We start from the raw sequence: 21,092 nt of genomic DNA, 5'->3' as shown, positions 1-21,092 counted from the left end.
AAGATCCTGTCTGCAGCCACCACTAGAGGGGAGCTCCCTGTATACAGAGATACATGATAAGATCCTGTCTGCAGCCACCACTAGGGGGAGCTCCCTGTATACAGAGATACATGATAAGATCCTGTCTGCAGCCACCACTAGGGGGAGCTCCCTGTATACAGAGATACATGATAAGATCCTGTCTGCAGCCACCACTAGAGGGAGCTCCCTGTATACAGAGATACATGATAAGATCCTGTCTGCAGCCACCACTAGAGGAGCTCCCTGTGTACAGAGATACATGATAAGGTCCTGTCTGCAGCCACCACTAGGGGGAGCTCCCTATATACAGAGATACATGATAAGATCCTGTCTGCAGCCACCACTAGAGGGAGCTCCCTGTATACAGAAATACATGATAAGATCCTGTCTGCAGTCACCACTAGAGGGAGCTCCCTGTATACAGAGATACATGATAAGATCCTGTCTGCAGTCACCACTAGAGGGAGCTCCCTGTATACAGAAATACATGATAAGATCCTGTCTGCAGTCACCACTAGGGGGAGCTCCCTGTATACAGAGATACACGATAAGATCCTGTCTGCAGCCTCCACTAGGGGGAGCTCCCTGTATACAGAGATACATGATAAGATCCTGTCTGCAGCCACCACTAGGGGGAGCTTCCTGTATACAGAGATACATGATAAGATCCTGTCTGCAGTCACCACTAGGGGGAGCTCCCTGTATACAGAGATACATGATAAGATCCTGTCTGCAGCCACCACTAGAGGGAGCTCCCTGTATACAGAGATACATGATAAGATCCTGTCTGCAGCCACCACTAGGGGGAGCTCCCTGTATACAGAGATACATGATAAGATCCTGTCTGCAGCCACCACTAGGGGGAGCTCCCTGTATACAGAGATACATGATAAGATCCTGTCTGCAGTCACCACTAGAGGGAGCTCCCTGTATACAGAGATACATGATAAGATCCTGTCTGCAGCCACCACTAGGGAGAGCTCCCTGTATACAGAGATACATGATAAGATCCTGTCTGCAGTCACCACTAGGGGGAGCTCCCTGTATACAGAGATACATGATAAGATCCTGTCTGCAGCCACCACTAGGGGGAGCTTCCTGTATACAGAGATACATGATAAGATTCTGTCTGCAGCCACCACTAGGGGGAGCTCCATGTATACAGAGATACATGATAAGATCCTGTCTGCAGCCACCACTAAGGGGAACTCCCTGTATACAGAGATACATGATAACATCCTGTCTGCAGCCACCACTAGGGGGAGCTCCCTGTATACAGAGATACATGATAAGATCCTGTCTGCAGCCACCACTAGGGGGAGCTTCCTGTATACAGAGATACATGATAAGATCCTGTCTGCAGCCACCACTAGGGGGAGCTCCCTGTATACAGAGATATATGATAAGATCCTGTCTGCAGCCACCACTAGGGGGAGCTCCCTGTATACAGGTATACATGATAAGATCCTGTCTGCAGCCACCACTAGGGGGAGCTCCCTGTATACAGAGATACATGATAAGATCCTGTCTGCAGACACCACTAGGGGGAGCTCCCTGTATACAGAGATACATGATAAGATCCTGTCTGCAGTCACCACTAGGGGGAGCTCCCTGTATACAGAGATACATGATAAGATCCTGTCTGCAGCCACCACCAGGGGGAGCTCCCTGTATACAGAGATACATGATAAGATCCTGTCTGCAGCCACCACTAGGGGGAGCTCCCTGTATACAGAGATATATGAGAAGATCCTGTCTGCAGCCACCACTAGGGGGATCTCCCTGTATACAGAGATACATGATAAGATTCTGTCTGCAGCCACCACTAGGGGGAGATCCCTGTATACAGAGATACATGATAAGATCTTGTCTGCAGCCACCACTAGGGGGAGATCCCTGTATACAGAGATACATGATAAGATCCTGTCTGCAGCCTCCACTAGGGGGAGCTCCCTGTATACAGAGATACATGATAAGATCCTGTCTGCAGCCTCCACTAGGGGGAGCTCCCTGTATACAGAGAGACATGATAAGATCCTGTCTGCAGCCTCCACTAGGGGGAGCTCACTGTATACAGAGATACATGATAAGATCCTGTCTGCAGCCACCACTAGAGGGAGCTCCCTGTATACAGAGATACATGATAAGATCCTGTCTGCAGCCTCCACTAGGGGGAGCTCCCTGTATACAGAGATACATGATAAGATCCTGTCTGAAGCCACCACTAGGGGGAGCTCCTGTATACACAGATACATGATAAGATCCTGTCTGCAGCCACCACTAGGGGGAGCTCCCTGTATACAGAGATACATGATAAGATCCTGTCTGCAGCCACCACTAGGGGGAGCTCCTGTATACACAGATACATGATAAGATCCTGTCTGCAGCCACCACTAGGGGGAGCTCCCTGTATACAGAGATACATGATAAGATCCTGTCTGCAGTCACCACTAGGGGGAGCTCCCTGTATACAGATATACATGATAATATCCTGTCTGCAGCCTCCACTAGGGGGAGCTCCCTGTATGCAGAGATACATGATAAGATCCTGTCTGCAGTCACCACTAGGGGGAGCTCCCTGTATACAGAGATACATGATAAGATCCTGTCTGCAGTCACCACTAGGGGGGGCTCCCTGTATACAGAGATACATGATAAGATCCTGTCTGCAGTCACCACTAGGGGGGGCTCCCTGTATACAGAGATACATGATAATATCCTGTCTGCAGCCACCACTAGGGGGAGCTCCCTGTATACAGAGATACATGATAAGATCCTATCTGCAGTCACCACTATGGGGAGCTCCCTGTATACAGAGATACATGATAAGATCCTATCTGCAGCCACCACTAGGGGGAGCTCCCTGTATACAGAGATACATGATAAGATCCTGTCTGCAGCCACCACTAGGGGGAGCTCCCTGTATACAGAGATACATGATAAGATCCTGTCTGCAGTCACCACTAGGGGGAGCTCCCTGTATACAGAGATACATGATAAGATCCTGTCTGCAGCCACCACTAGGGGGAGATCCCTGTATACAGAGATACATGATAAGATCCTGTCTGCAGCCTCCACTAGGGGGAGATCCCTGTATATAGAGATACATGATAAGATCCTGTCTGCAGCCACCACTAGGGGGAGATCCCTGTATACAGAGATACATGATAAGATCCTGTCTGCAGTCACCACTAGGGGGAGCTCCCTGTATACAGAGATACATGATAAGATCCTGTCTGCAGCCACCACTAGGGGGAGCTCCCTGTATACAGAGATACATGATAAGCTCCTGTCTGCAGTCACCACTAGGGGGAGCTCCCTGTATACAGAGATACATGATAAGATCCTGTCTGCAGTCACCACTAGGGGGAGCTCCCTGTATACAGAGATACATGATAAGATCCTGTCTGGAGTCACCACTAGGGGGAGCTCCCTGTATACAGAGATACATGATAAGATCCTGTCTGCAGCCTCCACTAGGGGGAGATCCCTGTATACAGAGATACATAAGATCCTGTCTGCAGTCACCACTAGGGGGAGATCCCTGTATACAGAGATACAGGATAAGATCCTGTCTGCAGCCACCACTAGGGGGAGCTCCCTGTATACAGAGATACATGATAAGATCCTGTCTGCAGTCACCACTAGGGGGAGCTCCCTGTATACAGGTATACATGATAAGATCCTGTCTGCAGCCACCACTAGGGGGAGCTCCCTGTATACAGAGATACATGATAAGATCCTGTCTGCAGCCACCACTAGGGGGAGCTCCCTGTATACAGAGATACATGATAAGATCCTGTCTGCAGACACCACTAGAGGGAGCTCCCTGTATACAGAGATACATGATAAGATCCTGTCTGCAGTCACCACTAGGGGGAGCTCCCTGTATACAGAGATACATGATAAGATCCTGTCTGCAGTCACCACTAGGGGGAGCTCCCTGTATACAGAGATACATGATAAGATCCTGTCTGCAGCCACCACCAGGGGGAACTCCCTGTATACAGAGATACATGATAAGATCCTGTCTGCAGCCACCACTAGGGGGAGCTCCCTGTATACAGAGATATATGAGAAGATCCTGTCTGCAGCCACCACTAGGGGGATCTCCCTGTATACAGAGATACATGATAAGATCCTGTCTGCAGCCACCACTAGGGGGAGATCCCTGTATACAGATACATGATAAGATCCTGTCTGCAGCCACCACTAGGGGGAGATCCCTGTATACAGAGATACATGATAAGATCCTGTCTGCAGCCACCACTAGGGGGAGATCCCTGTATACAGAGATACATGATAAGATCCTGTCTGCAGCCTCCACTAGGGGGAGCTCCCTGTATACAGAGATACATGATAAGATCCTGTCTGCAGCCTCCACTAGGGGGAGCTCCCTGTATACAGAGAGACATGATAAGATCCTGTCTGCAGCCTCCACTAGGGGGAGCTCACTGTATACAGAGATACATGATAAGATCCTGTCTGCAGCCACCACTAGAGGGAGCTCCCTGTATACAGAGATACATGATAAGATCCTGTCTGCAGCCTCCACTAGGGGGAGCTCCCTGTATACAGAGATACATGATAAGATCCTGTCTGAAGCCACCACTAGGGGGAGCTCCTGTATACACAGATACATGATAAGATCCTGTCTGCAGCCACCACTAGGGGGAGCTCCCTGTATACAGAGATACATGATAAGATCCTGTCTGCAGCCACCACTAGGGGGAGCTCCTGTATACACAGATACATGATAAGATCCTGTCTGCAGCCACCACTAGGGGGAGCTCCCTGTATACAGAGATACATGATAAGATCCTGTCTGCAGTCACCACTAGGGGGAGCTCCCTGTATACAGATATACATGATAATATCCTGTCTGCAGCCTCCACTAGGGGGAGCTCCCTGTATACAGAGATACATGATAAGATCCTGTCTGCAGTCACCACTAGGGGGAGCTCCCTGTATACAGAGATACATGATAAGATCCTGTCTGCAGTCACCACTAGGGGGGGCTCCCTGTATACAGAGATACATGATAAGATCCTGTCTGCAGTCACCACTAGGGGGGGCTCCCTGTATACAGAGATACATGATAATATCCTGTCTGCAGCCACCACTAGGGGGAGCTCCCTGTATACAGAGATACATGATAAGATCCTATCTGCAGTCACCACTATGGGGAGCTCCCTGTATACAGAGATACATGATAAGATCCTATCTGCAGCCACCACTAGGGGGAGCTCCCTGTATACAGAGATACATGATAAGATCCTGTCTGCAGCCACCACTAGGGGGAGCTCCCTGTATACAGAGATACATGATAAGATCCTGTCTGCAGTCACCACTAGGGGGAGCTCCCTGTATACAGAGATACATGATAAGATCCTGTCTGCAGCCACCACTAGGGGGAGATCCCTGTATACAGAGATACATGATAAGATCCTGTCTGCAGCCTCCACTAGGGGGAGATCCCTGTATATAGAGATACATGATAAGATCCTGTCTGCAGCCACCACTAGGGGGAGATCCCTGTATACAGAGATACATGATAAGATCCTGTCTGCAGTCACCACTAGGGGGAGCTCCCTGTATACAGAGATACATGATAAGATCCTGTCTGCAGCCACCACTAGGGGGAGCTCCCTGTATACAGAGATACATGATAAGCTCCTGTCTGCAGTCACCACTAGGGGGAGCTCCCTGTATACAGAGATACATGATAAGATCCTGTCTGCAGTCACCACTAGGGGGAGCTCCCTGTATACAGAGATACATGATAAGATCCTGTCTGGAGTCACCACTAGGGGGAGCTCCCTGTATACAGAGATACATGATAAGATCCTGTCTGCAGCCTCCACTAGGGGGAGATCCCTGTATACAGAGATACATAAGATCCTGTCTGCAGTCACCACTAGGGGGAGATCCCTGTATACAGAGATACAGGATAAGATCCTGTCTGCAGCCACCACTAGGGGGAGCTCCCTGTATACAGAGATACATGATAAGATCCTGTCTGCAGTCACCACTAGGGGGAGCTCCCTGTATACAGAGATACATGATAAGATCCTGTCTGCAGTCACCACTAGGGGGAGCTACCTGTATACAGAGATACATGATAAGATCCTGTCTGCAGTCACCACTAGGGGGAGCTCCCTGTATACAGATACATGATAAGATCCTGTCTGCAGCCATCACTAGGGGGAGCTCCCTGTATACAGAGATACATGATAAGATCCTGTCTGCAGTCACCACTAGAGGGAGCTCCCTGTATACAGAGATACATGATAAGATTCTGTCTGCAGCCACCACTAGGGAGAGCTCCCTGTATACAGAGATACATGATAAGATCCTGTCTGCAGCCACCACTAGAGGGAGCTCCCTGTATACAGAGATATATGATAAGATTCTGTCTGCAGCCACCACTAGGGAGAGCTCCCTGTATACAGAGATACATGATAAGATCCTGTCTGCAGCCACCACTAGAGGGAGCTCCCTGTATACAGAGATACATGATAAGATCCTGTCTGCAGTCACCACTAGGGGGAGCTCCCTGTATACAGATACATGATAAGATCCTGTCTGCAGCCATCACTAGGGGGAGCTCCCTGTATACAGAGATACATGATAAGATCCTGTCTGCAGTCACCACTAGAGGGAGCTCCCTGTATACAGAGATACATGATAAGATTCTGTCTGCAGCCACCACTAGGGAGAGCTCCCTGTATACAGAGATACATGATAAGATTCTGTCTGCAGTCACCACTAGGGGGAGCTCCCTGTATACAGAGATACATGATAAGATCCTGTCTGCAGTCACCACTAGGGGGAGCTCCCTGTATACAGAGATACATGATAAGATCCTGTCTGCAGTCACCACTAGGGGGAGCTCCCTGTATACAGAGATACATGATAAGATCCTGTCTGCAGCCATCACTAGAGGGAGCTTCCTGTATACAGAGATACATGATAAGATCCTGTCTGCAGCCATCACTAGAGGGAGCTCCCTGTATACAGAGATACATGATAAGATCCTGTCTGCAGTCACCACTAGGGGGAGTTCCCTGTATACAGAGATACATAAGATCCTGTCTGCAGCCACCACTAGGGGAAGCTCCCTGTATACAGAGATACATGATACGATCCTGCCTGCAGCCACCACTAGGAGGAGCTCCCTGTATACAGAGATACATGATAAGATCCTGTCTGCAGCCACCACTAGGGGAAGCTCCCTGTATACAGATACATGATAAGATCCTGTCTGCAGCCACCACTAGGGGGAGCTCCCTGTATACAGAGATACATGATAAGATCCTGTCTTTATCTCACTTTCGCCTTTTTATCTATAGTTATTTCCTGATTCGCTGAACAGAAGCTGCACATTCCTCTTGTTTGTGGTCTCAGGTCGCCCTCTGGTGGTGGATTTCGCCTGGCGCAGTTGCACATTGTGGCCACCAGATGTCGCGCTCCGCAGTCTGATGACCAATCACATCCCGGAACAGAGACTTTACTTCTATTCATTGAAGTCACCGGAGAAGAGGAAGCGACAGAACAACAACCGGAGCAGCCGCTGGGGACCCGGGGGTGAGTGCGAGCTCTGCGGCCGCCGTGCTGCACCACACAGGGCGTGACCGGAGCTGCTGGAGAGTGTCAGCTCTGCGGCCAAGCTCTGGACTGTGTATATAGGAGTATATAGCACAGAGCGGTCACTGAGGGCTGATATTAGAGTGTCAGCTCTGCGACCCAGGCCTGTACTGTGTATATAGGAGTATATAGCACAGAGCAGTCACTGAGGTCTGATATTAGAGTGTCAGCTCTGCGGCCGAGCCCTGGACTGGCTATATAGGAGTATATAGTACATAGCGGTCACTGAGGGCTGATATTAGAGTGTCAGCTCTGCGGCCAAGCTCTGGACTGGATATATAGGAAGATATAGCACAGAGCGGTCACTGAGGGCTGATATTAGAGTGTCAGCTCTGCTGCCGAGCTCTGGACTGTGTATATAGGAGTATATAGCACATAGTGGTCACTGAGGTCTGACATTAGAGTGTCAGCTCTGCGGCCAAGGCCTGGCTATACAGACGTATATGGCACAGAGTGGTCACTGAGGTCTGATATTAGAGTGTCAGCTCTGCGGCCCAGCCCTGGACTGTGTATATAGGAGTATATAGCACAGAGCAGTCACTGAGGGCTGATATTAGAGTGTCAGCTCTGCGGCCGAGCCCTGGACTGGATATATAGGAGGATATAGCACAGAGTGGTCACTGAGGTCTGATATTAGAGTGTCAGCTCTGCGAGCCCTGACTGGATATAGTAGGAGGATATAGCACAGAGTGGTCACTGAGGTCTGATATTAGAGTGTCAGCTCTGCCCTGGACTGGATATATAGGAGAGCATATAGCACTAGAGGTCTGACACTTATGTCAGCTCTGCGGCCTGCGCCTGAGCCTGGACTGGATATAGGAGGATATAGCACATAGTGGTCACTGAGGTCTGATATTAGAGTGTCAGCTCTGCGGCCCAGCCCTGGACTGTGTATATAGGAGTATATAGCACAGAGCAGTCACTGAGGGCTGATATTAGAGTGTCAGCTCTGCGGCCGAGCCCTGGACTGGATATATAGGAGGATATAGCACAGAGCGGTCACTGAGGTCTGATATTAGAGTGTCAGCTCTGCGGCCCAGCCCTGGATGTATAGGAGTATATAGCACAGAGCGGTCACTGAGGTCTGATATTAGAGTGTCAGCTCTGCGGCCGAGCCGTGGTCTGGATATTTCCTTGCTTTGTTACTATTTATAAATAATGTATATAAATGTTTCATTTGTATTTAGTAATTGGGGGCGGGCGGGGGGCGAGCGGGGGGGGGAGGGGGGGGGCGCGGGGGGGACCTGAGGCCGCTCTGAGGTGTGAGGACAATTTGTGATGTTTCCATCATTGCTGTAACTGTCGCCGGTCATGTGACCTCCGAATTTCCACCGTTTTCTGTGGCCCAAAGAGCCCCGAGAAAAGTACAGTCTGTGCCCCGCGAGGAAATCTATGCAGCGTGTGGCCCCGGGGTCACAATGCCAGAAATACAGGGGCCCGGATAGCTTTACTAGTGATTGTGACTGGAGGATAAGACACGATGTAACAGCAGAATAGTGACTGCAGCTCTGGAGGTGACTGGAGGATAAGACACGATGTAACAGCAGAATAGTGACTGCAGCTCTGGAGGTGACTGGGGGATAAAACACGATGTAACAGCAGAATAGTGAGTGCAGCTCTGGGGGTCATTAGTGTCTGATGATCTCTGAAGTGTTTGCAGGTCGGACCTTTGTAGCTGTGCTCTTCTGTCTTCTTTCTCTTGGGCTCCTGTTTGGGGATGTCGGGGCCTCTGCGGTCCCAACTCTCCTGTCTCTAAGGGGCGCACCGTGCCACTAGAGCAGGGTAAGGGGCGCACCGTGCCACTAGAGCAGGGTAAGGGGCGCACCGTGCCACTAGAGCAGGGTAAGGGGCGCACCGTGCCACTAGAGCAGGGTAAGGGGCGCACCGTGCCACTAGAGCAGGGTAAGGGGCGCACCGTGCCACTAGAGCAGGCTAAGGGGCGCACCGTGCCACTAGAGCACTCTTCTTCCAGTCTCTTCCACAGGACATCACTAGTCCCTCACACTGCTCTGGGCGGATTTTGGCCCACTCTTCTTCCAGTCTCTTCCACAGGACATCACTAGTCCCTCACACTGCTCTGGGGTGATTTTGGTCCACTCTTCTTCCAGTCTCTTCCACAGGACATCACTAGTCCCTCACACTGCTCTGGGGGGATTCTGGTCCACTCTTCTTCCAGTCTCTTCCACAGGACATCACTAGTCTCTCACACTGCTCTGGGGGGATTCTGGTCCACTCTTCTTCCAGTCTCTTCCACAGGACATCACTAGTCTCTCACACTGCTCTGGGGGGATTTTCGCCCACTCTTCCTCCAGTCTCTCCACAGGACATCACTAGTCTCTCACACTGCTCTGGGGGGATTTTGGTTCACTCTTCTTCCAGTCTCTTCCACAGGACATCACTAGTCTCTCACACTGCTCTGGGGGGATTTTGGCCCACTCTCCTTCCAGTCTCTTCCACAGGACATCACTAGTCTCTCACACTGCTCTGGGGGGATTTTGGTTCACTCTTCTTCCAGTCTCTCCACAGGACATCACTAGGCTCTCACACTGCTCTGGGGGGATTTTGGCCCACTCTTCTTCCAGTCTCTTCCACAGGACATCACTAGTCTCTCACACTGCTCTGGGGGGATTTTGGTTCACTCTTCTTCCAGTCTCTTCTACAGGACATCACTAGCCTCTCACACTGCTCTGGGGGGATTTTGGCCCACTCTTCTTCCAGTCTCTTCCACAGGACATCACTAGTCCCTCACACTGCTCTGGGGGGATTTTGGCCCACTCTTCTTCCAGTCTCTTCCACAGGACATCACTAGTCTCTCACACTGTTCTGGGGGGATTTTGGTTCACTCTTCTTCCAGTCTCTCCACAGGACATCACTAGGCTCTCACACTGCTCTGGGGGGATTTTGGTTCACTCTTCTTCCAGTCTCTCCACAGGACATCTCTAGTCTCTCACACTGCTCTGGGGGGATTTTGGTCCACTCTTCTTCCAGTCTCTTCCACAGGACATCACTAGTCTCTCACACTGCTCTGGGAGGATTTTGGCCCACTCTTCTTCCAGTCTCTTCCACAGGACATCACTAGTCTCTCACACTGCTCTGGGAGGATTTTGGCCCACTCTTCTTCCAGTCTCTTCCACAGGACATCACTAGTCTCTCACACTGCTCTGGGGGGATTTTCGCCCACTCTTCCTCCAGTCTCTTCCACAGGACATCACTAGTCTCTCACACTGCTCTGGGGGGATTTTGGCCCACTCTTCTTCCAGTCTCTCCACAGGACATCACTAGTCCCTCACACTGCTCTGGGGGGATTTTGGCCCACTCTTCTTCCAGTCTCTTCCACAGGACATCACTAGTCTCTCACACTGCTCTGGGGGGATTTTGGCCCACTCTTCTTCCAGTCTCTTCCACAGGACATCACTAGTCTCTCACACTGCTCTAGGGGGATTTTGGCCCACTCTTCTTCCAGTCTCTTCCACAGGACATCACTAGTCTCTCACACTGCTCTAGGGGGATTTTGGCCCACTCTTCTTCCAGTCTCTTCCACAGGACATCACTAGTCCCTCACACTGCTCTGGGGGGATTTTGGTCCACTCTTCTTCCAGTCTCTTCCACAGGACATCACTAGTCTCTCACACTGTTCTGGGGGGATTTTGGCCCACTCTTCTTCCAGTCTCTCCACAGGACATCACTAGTCTCTCACACTGTTCTGGGGGGATTTTGGCCCACTCTTCTTCCAGTCTCTTCCACAGGACATCACTAGTCCCTCACACTGCTCTGGGGGGATTTTGGCCCACTATTCTTCCAGTCTCTTCCACAGGACATCACTAGTCCCTCACACTGCTCTGGGGGGGATTTTGGCCACTCTTCTTCCAGTCTCTTCCACAGGACATCACTAGTCTCTCACACTGCTCTGGGGGGATTTTGGCCCACTCTTCTTCCAGTCTCTTCCACAGGACATCACTAGTCTCTCACACTGCTCTGGGGGGATTTTGGCCCACTCTTCTTCCAGTCTCTTCCACAGGACATCACTAGTCTCTCACACAGCTCTGGGGGGGATTTTGGCCCACTCTTCTTCCAGTCTCCTCCACAGGACATCACTAGTCCCTCACACTGCTCTGGGGGGGATTTTGGCCACTCTTCTTCCAGTCTCTCCACAGGACATCACTAGTCTCTCACAATGCTCTGGGAGCATTTTGGCCCACTCTTCTTCCAGTCTCTTCCATAGTTCTTTGAGTGTTGTGGATTTCTTGACCATAACTTTATCACCAAGCATTTTCCGGAGGTTTCTATTGGGTTTAGATCAGGACTCTTGGCTGGGTTTAGATCAGGACTCTGGGCTGTGGCCATTTCATTGTTTCCAGGACCTGCTTTCCCCGTTTTGCTGTGTGACAGGAGACATTGTCCTGCAAGAAAATTGTTGCTGATTGAATGATGGACACAAGTAAGGAGCCGCGTGTTGTGAAGAAGTTTCTGATCCACTGTTATATTCACTCTGCCATGTATCTGTATGAGAGGTCCAACTCCTGCTACAGAAAACATTCCCCAAACCATGACCCTTCCTCCATCGCTTTTCACTGACTTCTTAACACACTTTGGGTTCAGTCTTACCCCAGTTTGTGGATGAACATAATGTTTCCCATTAGACCCAAATAAATTAAACCTGCTTTCATCACTAAAATGACCTGTGGACACTTCTCCTCTGTCCACACAACATGCTCCTCACCAGAGGTGAGTCTGGCCTTGTGATTCCTTCTGCTAATGAGAGGTTTGGACATTGAAGAGTGGGCTTTCAGTCCAAATGCTCTTACACATCGTGACACTGTATGAGGAGACAGATCCTTACCCTGTTCAGTGCTGAGCTGGCAGCAATTCCAGCTGCAGTGGTGAAACGATTACCCATGGAGATTGTCCGCATTATCCTGTCCTCTTGCATTTGTCTTTCGAGGGCGATCAGCCTTCTTACAGGACTTGAAAGAGTTTGTGATGTTGTAAAGATGCAATATTCTCAAAATCACAGACTTGGAATCACCATCTTCTCTTGCTATGGCTGATAGGGTCACCCTTTGGTCTTCATCTGGACAACCTGCTGCCGGAGGGTTTCAGTCACTTTGGATCAGCAAAGTCAGTGCAAACTGGAAAGTCAGGCTGTGTCAGTTATATTGGAAATTAGCACCAGGTGCAGATTATCACCAATAACTTGCAGGGATCTGACAGTGTTCTCTAAAGAACGTACAAATTCCTGTGCGGGGCGGCGAGGATCGGAGATGGAGAACATCGGTGCCGTCTATTGCGGGTGCGCGGCATCTTCTAGGCTCATTGCTCTGAACGTCTCCTGATTTTGGTTCAAACTTTATATATGTATACTGGTGTCGTATGACGCAGGGTCTCTGCCCCGGGGTCGTCTGATCGGTGGGTGCAGGGTCTCTGCCCGGGGATGTGTGACCGGTGGGTGCAGAGTCTCTGCCCGGGGATGTGTGACCGGTGGGTGCAGGGTCTCTGCCTGGGGTCGTGTGACCGGTGGGTGCAGGGTCTCTGCCTGGGGTCGTGGGACCGGTGGGTGCAGGGTCTCTGCCTGGGGTCGTGGGACCGGTGGGTGCAGGGTCTCTGCCTGGGGTCGTGGGACCGGTGGGTGCAGGGTCTCTGCCTGGGGTCGTGGGACCGGTGGGTGCAGGGTCTCTGCCTGGGGTCGTGGGACCGGTGGGCGCAGGGTCTCTGCCCCGGGGTCGTGGGACCGGTGGGCGCAGGGTCTCTGCCCCGGGGTCGTGGGACCGGTGGGCGCAGGGTCTCTGCCCCGGGGTCGTGGGACCGGTGGGCGCAGGGTCTCTGCCCCGGGGTCGTGGGACCGGTGGGCGCAGGGTCTCTGCCCCGGGGTCGTGGGACCGGTGGGCGCAGGGTCTCTGCCCCGGGGTCGTGGGACCGGTGGGCACAGGGTCTCTGCCCCGGGGTCGTGGGACCGGTGGGAGCAGGGTCTCTGCCCCGGGGTCATGTGATCTTGTTTTGGACTTTCCAGCCCTCGTCTCCGTTACATTTACATTGTTGTTCCTTATCTGCTGCTTCAGCAATGAGGAAGTTCTGGTGTAAGGGAAAAGCCATTGTCACGACAGGCGGGTGTGTACAGGCAGCGATGCCCAGAGATGCCACTGCCAGCCGTCCAGCCGCCCCCCGAGGTACGTGATCAGGGGGTGAGACCGGGCACCTCACCTGGGGACATGTAACACTCTCATTACTGTAAGGAGGTTCACTGCTCTCTGTTATCGGCTGATATCACCACTGTGCTGTAATAATATGATATCACCGTCTCTGCTCCTCGGTGCGGCCACTTCTTGGTGCTCCGACTCCTTGATCCACACATTGAGACCCTTCTCTTTCCTTGGGAGACGCGTCTCTGCGCTGGGGCCGGGGTACTGCGCCGTGTCGTGGTGCTGCGCTGGTGCCGTGGTGCTGCGGCGGGCCATGGTGGATGACTAGTGACATGAGATCGTCTTCCACATCCTCACCCTTGGAGCAGGACTTTGCTCTTACTCACCCAGTGTTACGCCTCATACACAGCTGTTTCTGTCTCAGTTATACTGGTGTTTTCATATTCGTCACTCATAGACCCAACAAAACTACAAACCCCCGACTGTGTCCTGGTGATGGAGGCGCCGGCGCACCCCGAATATCGATGGCTTTACCTTTCCCTTCAGTCATTTGTATTGCGTCTATTATTCGATGGACCGTCCTCGGACTGATGAATCCACAGTGTGGGGATTGCTGGGACTTGCAGTACTACAGACACCTGTATGAGGCGGATCCTGCGGGAGCGTCTGTGCTGATGGAGCAGTATGGAGTGTAGCATTAGTGGCCGGGTCCAGGATGATGGGGGTTGTCCTTCCTCCTCCGATCATCCTTCCTGGGGTTTCTGGAGACGTCTCCCAATTTTCTTGCTGTTTGTTCCCTTTGACAGAACGTTGCACAGCTGAGGGTTCGTTACAGTTGTATCCAGTGTAGATAATTCTCTGTGAACTCCAGACTGATACATTGTAACAACCTGACCAGACAGAGGAGGTCTGCACTCTGCTCACAGGGTGGTCCACATCTGACACCATGGTAACAGACCCTCAGCATCTGCAGATCCGTCACCTCCAGTCATAGTATTGCTGCTATTCACTGACAGGCAGCAGAGATATTATAAATGGGAAGAAGTCCGGTGATGGTAAATGTAGCTGATCCCCCAACCCCCCTGCCCCGGTCTCGTGTCTGCGGCTGAGACCCCGAGCGTTACTTCCGTGTTGGGCAAAAAGCCACAAAATAAAGATGTGACAAGTCACGTATCACCTGTCTGGTCCCAGGAAAGCTGGGTGACAAGCTGAGACGTGTATCTAATCCTCTCCTGTGTGATACTGTCTGCTGAGCTGTGTATCTAATCCTCTCCTGTGTGATACTGTCTGCTGAGCCGTGTATCTAATCCTATTCCATGTGATACTGTCTGCGGAGCTGTGTATCTAATCCTCTCCTGTGTGTTACTGTCTGCTGAGCTGTGTATCTAATCCTCTCCTGTGTGATACTGTCTGCTGAGCTGTGTATCTAATGCTCTCCTGTGTGATACTGTCTGCTGGGCTGTGTATCTAATCCTCTCCTGTGTGATACTGCCTGCTGAGCTGTGTATCTAATCCTATCCTGTGTGATACTGTCTGCTGAGCTGTGTATCTAATCCTCTCCTGTGTGATACTGCCTGCTGAGCTGTGTATCTAATTCTCTCCTGTGTGATACTGTCTGCTGAGACGTGTATCTAATCCTCTCCTGTGTGATACTGTCTGCTGAGCTGTGTATCTAATCCTCTCCTGTGTGATACTGTCTGCTGAGCTGTGTATCTAATCCTCTCCTGTGTGATACTGTGCTAAGCTGTGTATCTAATCCTCTCCTGTGTGATACTGTCTGCTAAGCTGTGTATCTAATCCTCTCCTCTGTGATACTGTCTGCTGAGCGGTGTATCTAATCCTCCCCTATGTGGTACGCTCCTCTGGGCTGTATCTCATCCTCCCCCATGTGGTACACTCCGCTAGGCTGTATCTCATCCTCCCCTGTGTGGTACGCTCCTCTGGGCTGTATCTCATCCTCTCCCCTGTGGTACGCTCCTCTGGGCTGTATCTCATCCTCTCCCCTGTGTGGTACGCTCCTCTGGGCCGTGTCTCATCCTCTCCCCTGTGTGGTACGCTCCTCTGGGCCGTGTCTCATCCTCTCCCCTGTGTGGTACGCTCCCCTGGGCCGTGTCTCATCCTCTCCCCTGTGTGGTACGCCCCCCTGGGCCGTGTCTCATCCTCTCCCCTGTGTGGTACGCCCCCCTGGGCCGTATCTCATCCTCTCCCCTGTGTGGTACGCTCCCCTGGGCCGTATCTCATCCTCTCCCCTGTGTGGTACGCTCCCCTGGGCCGTATCTCATCCTCTCCCCTGTGTGGTACGCTCCCCTGGGCCGTATCTCATCCTCTCCCCTGTGTGGTACGCTCCCCTGGGCCGTATCTCATCCTCTCCCCTGTGTGGTACGCTCCCCTGGGCCGTATCTCATCCTCTCCCCTGTGTCGTACGCTCCCCTGGGCCGTATCTCATCCTCTCCCCTGTGTGGTACGCTCCCCTGGGCCGTATCTCATCCTCTCCCCTGTGTGGTACGCTCCCCTGGGCCGTATCTCATCCTCTCCCCTGTGTGGTACGCTCCCCTGGGCCGTATCTCATCCTCTCCCCTGTGTGGTACGCTCCCCTGGGCTGTATCTCATCCCTCTGCAGGGGGCTGTGTACATTTTCCGCCTCTTCCTGGGCAGCGGTTTGTTATCACATTTCCGGCCCTCGGTGACGCAATGTGCTGCAGGGAAGTGACGCTCTGCAGAGACTCCGCACTGCGTGTGCAGTTGATATTTGCGGTCGGTGGATTTTCTGCAGCTGTCGCGGGTCGTGTTCGGCCGTGGTCTCCCCATCAGTGGCACTCATTGTTTTTGCATTATACAGAGGATGGTTTCATTAGATACAGAAAATCCACCAGTAAAAGACAAACAAGCGCTGATGGTGGACACGGCGGAAACCAAAACCGCACGTAATCCGCGTCTAATGATGGCGCTACCCGCAAGCTTCAACAACAAAAAGCTTTATTAACAGGATGAGACCAGAGATAAAAACACAAGTACAGTGATACATTGTATCCAGCAAAGCAAAAGACACAACAGAAGATGGCAGCTCAGGCGAGGAGATATACAGGAGGCGGCAGCGGCTCAGGAGAGGAGATATACAGGAGGCGGCAGCGGCTCAGGAGAGGAGATATACAGGAGGCGGCAGCGGCTCAGGAGAGGAGATATACAGGAGGCGGCAGCGGCTCAGGAGAGGAGATATACAGGAGGCGGCAGCGGCTCAGGAGAGGAGATATACAGGAGGCGGCAGCGGCTCAGGAGAGGAGATATACAGGAGGCGGCAGCGGCTCAGGAGAGGAGATATACAGGAGGCGGCTCAGGAGAGGAGATATACAGGAGGCGGCTCAGGAGAGGAGATATACAGGAGGCGGCTCAGGAGAGGAGATATACAGGAGGCGGCTCAGGAGAGGAGATATACAGGAGGCGGCTCAGGAGAGGAGATATACAGGAGGCGGCTCAGGAGAGGAGATATACAGGAGGCGGCTCAGGAGAGGAGATATACAGGATAGATCACTGTGCAGAGATCACAATATCAGAGTTCATGTTCAGATTGGATCCGGGGTCTACTTGATGAAGGTCGAGCGGCCACATTAATTATTATAGGGTCCATCATGTGTCCATTCTGGAGGTATCGGTGTGACACGCCCAGCTCTAGGGCCGGGGATTACTCGTTAGCGGGCTGGACTAGTCCGGTGATGTCGCTGCGGTGTGGCCTAGTTCCGTGACCCTGGCGGTGTCTTTCAATAATAAAGGGATGATGATTGTGATGATGGGAGTTGTAGATAAGAGTATCGCTTCATGATGCCACCTGTGGTACTGTGGCTATGTGGGGGCCGCCGCTGCGCTGTGTATTCCCTGGAGCAGATGATGGTGCAGATGAGGTGATATGGCTCCCCACAGGTAGAGCTTGGGGCCCGGGGATGATGAGGGGGCGCGGGAAGGACGTAGACGACACTGGGGGATGCAGTCAGTCTTTACTCACGGTACCGGTTCCACAGGGGTACAGTCTGCCGTCAATCACCCGCGGTATGCTGGGCTCCCGCCGATCCCGGGCAGGTCAGAGGTCCGTACCGTGCACCCCTCAGATGTGCCTTTCCTGGCCGTCTCTCTGCGCTGACTCTCGCCCTCCTGTCCCGCGCCTCCGCACACAGGGCCCTGAGGGTTTTCTGCCTGCTTGGCCCCCTGATCCTCTGTGGCCCTCTTTCAGCAGATTTGCTTGCTGATTTTCGGCCCTGGACGCTTGTAACCACCCAGCCCCCGGGGTTACTATAGAGTACATAAGCTTTCTTTTAGTCTAGGGACCGGGTCCCTGTTTTGTGACAGGATCCTTCCTCCCGGTGTTCTGTGGAGAAAGCCCATGGGTGCCTCCCGCACTCCGTGTCTCTAGGATACCCTTCTTCTGTGTCACCCGGGTTGAGCAGGACCCCCGGGTCTCTACGCTCCGGCCGCCTACTGACCACACCACTAACTGACACTGCCAACTGTCAACTCAGCTCCGCCCACTCACCTCAGACCCCTCCCCCCACTAAGCTCCACCCCCGGGCTGACTTTGGGGACGGTGAGAGCCACTGTACAAGTCCAGCTGCACTAGGCCCTGACCACGGTTTAGTGGAGTGTAGTGATGAGTGTGTGCGTGTGTCGTGTGCACCGGCGGATGACCCCTCCCTGGGATGGGACACCACACCTCTGGATGAGGTGCAGCTCCTCTGTGGTGACTGAAGCCTCAGGGGCGCCACAGCTGTTACGCAAAATGGCTTTTCTGTTCTTATAAGGCCCTTTTCAGACGTCCGTGTTTAAACAGGTGCAAGTCACGCGTACCGGTATGGTCATCCGTGCGTCATCCGTGCGTCATCCGTGTGACTGGTACCAGTAAAAAAAAATGCAGGATACTGAAATTAATGGGTTTTTTATGTGTAAAAGATGAGCAAAGCCAGAAAAAATATACATAGGAAGTGGAGGGATGGATGGAGGGCTGGATGGATGGAGGGCTGGATGGATGGAGGGATGGCTGGATGGAGGGCTGGATGGAGGGCTGGATGGAGGGCTGGATGGAGGGCTGGATGGAGGGCTGGATGGAGGGCTGGATGGAGGGCTGGATGGAGGGCTGGATGGAGGGCTGGATGGAGGGCTGGATGGAGGGCTGGATGGAGGGCTGGATGGAGGGCTGGATGGAGGGCTGGATGGAGGGCTGGATGGAGGGCTGGATGGAGGGCTGGAGGGCTGGATGGAGGGCTGGATGGAGGGCTGGATGGAGGGCTGGATGGAGGGCTGGATGGATGGAGGGCTGGATGGAGGGCTGGATGGAGGGCTGGTTGGAGAGCTGGCTGGCTGGATGGTTGGATGGATGGAGGGCTGGATGGATAGATGGATGGAGGGCTGGATGGATGGATGGATGGAGGGCTGGATGGATGGATGGATGGAGGGCTGGATGGATGGATGGATGGAGGGCTGGATGGATGGATGGATGGAGGGCTGGATGGATGGATGGAGGGCTGGATGGATGGATGGAGGGCTGGATGGATGGATGGAGGGCTGGATGGATGGATGGAGGGCTGGATGGATGGATGGATGGATGGAGGGCTGGATGGATGGATGGATGGATGGAGGGCTGGATGGATGGATGGAGGGCTGGATGGATGGATGGATGGATGGAGGGCTGGATGGATGGATGGAGGGCTGGATGGATGGAGGGCTGGATGGATGGAGGGCTGGATGGATGGAGGGCTGGATGGATGGAGGGCTGGATGGATGGATGGATGGATGGATGGAGGGCTGGATGGATGGATGGAGGGCTGGATGGATGGATGGATGGATGGATGGAGGGCTGGATGGATGGATGGATGGATGGATGGAGGGCTGGATGGATGGATGGAGGGCTGGATGGATGGATGGAGGGCTGGATGGATGGATGGATGGATGGAGGGCTGGATGGATGGATGGAGGGCTGGATGGATGGATGGATGGATGGATGGATGGATGGATGGAGGGCTGGATGGATGGAGGGCTGGATGGATGGATGGATGGATGGATGGATGGAGGGCTGGATGGATGGATGGATGGAGGGCTGGATGGATGGATGGATGGATGGATGGATGGAGGGCTGGATGGATGGATGGATGGATGGATGGAGGGCTGGATGGATGGATGGATGGATGGATGGAGGGCTGGATGGATGGATGGAGGGCTGGATGGATGGATGGAGGGCTGGATGGATGGATGGAGGGCTGGATGGATGGATGGAGGGCTGGATGGATGGATGGAGGGCTGGATGGATGGATGGATGGATGGAGGGCTGGATGGATGGATGGAGGGCTGGATGGATGGATGGAGGGGCTGGATGGATGGATGGAGGGGCTGGATGGATGGAGGGCTGGATGGATGGAGGGCTGGATGGATGGATGGATGGAGGGGCTGGATGGATGGATGGAGGGGCTGGATGGATGGAGGGGCTGGATGGATGGAGGGCTGGATGGATGGAGGGCTGGATGGATGGAGGGCTGGATGGATGGAGGGCTGGATGGATGGAGGGCTGGATGGATGGAGGGCTGGATGGATGGAGGGCTGGATGGATGGAGGGCTGGATGGAGGGCTGGATGGATGGATGGATGGATGGAGGGCTGGATGGATGGAGGGCTGGATGGATGGATGGAGGGCTGGATGGATGGATGGAGGGCTGGATGGATGGATGGAGGGCTGGATGGATGGATGGATGGAGGGCTGGATGGATGGATGGATGGAGGGCTGGATGGATGGATGGAGGGCTGGATGGATGGATGGATGGAGGGCTGGATGGATGGATGGATGGAGGGCTGGATGGATGGATGGATGGATGGCTGGCTGGATGGATGGATGGATGGCTGGATGGATGGATGGAGGGCTGGATGGATGGATGGAGGGCTGGATGGATGGAGGGCTGGATGGATGGATGGAGGGCTGGATGGATGGATGGAGGGCTGGATGGATGGATGGAGGGCTGGATGGATGGATGGAGGGCTGGATGGATGGATGGAGGGCTGGATGGATGGATGGAGGGCTGGATGGATGGATGGAGGGCTGGATGGATGGATGGAGGGCTGGATGGATGGATGGAGGGCTGGATGGATGGATGGAGGGCTGGATGGATGGATGGAGGGCTGGATGGATGGATGGATGGAGGGCTGGATGGATGGATGGATGGAGGGCTGGATGGATGGATGGAGGGCTGGATGGATGGATGGATGGAGGGCTGGATGGATGGATGGAGGGCTGGATGGATGGATGGATGGAGGGCTG

At 53.1% G+C, this 21,092-nt stretch overlaps 1 protein-coding gene across 1 annotated transcript in view; it reads left to right on the top strand.

The window, feature by feature from the left end:
* The first annotated feature begins 7,542 nt into the window (after nt 1-7,542).
* ARAP1 (ArfGAP with RhoGAP domain, ankyrin repeat and PH domain 1) overlaps nt 7,543-21,092 on the top strand; it is a 182,279-nt gene continuing 168,729 nt past the window's right edge. Inside the window, 1 exon segment of the mRNA XM_075337654.1 lies at nt 7,543-7,608. The gene's annotated coding sequence lies outside the window, so the exon portion shown is untranslated.

The sequence above is a fragment of the Anomaloglossus baeobatrachus genome, chromosome 2, assembly GCF_048569485.1.
Source record: "Anomaloglossus baeobatrachus isolate aAnoBae1 chromosome 2, aAnoBae1.hap1, whole genome shotgun sequence".
Classification (NCBI taxonomy): domain Eukaryota; kingdom Metazoa; phylum Chordata; class Amphibia; order Anura; family Aromobatidae; genus Anomaloglossus; species Anomaloglossus baeobatrachus.
The sequence above is the reverse complement of the archived record's forward strand: the minus strand, read 5'-3'. Positions and strand labels throughout refer to the sequence as shown.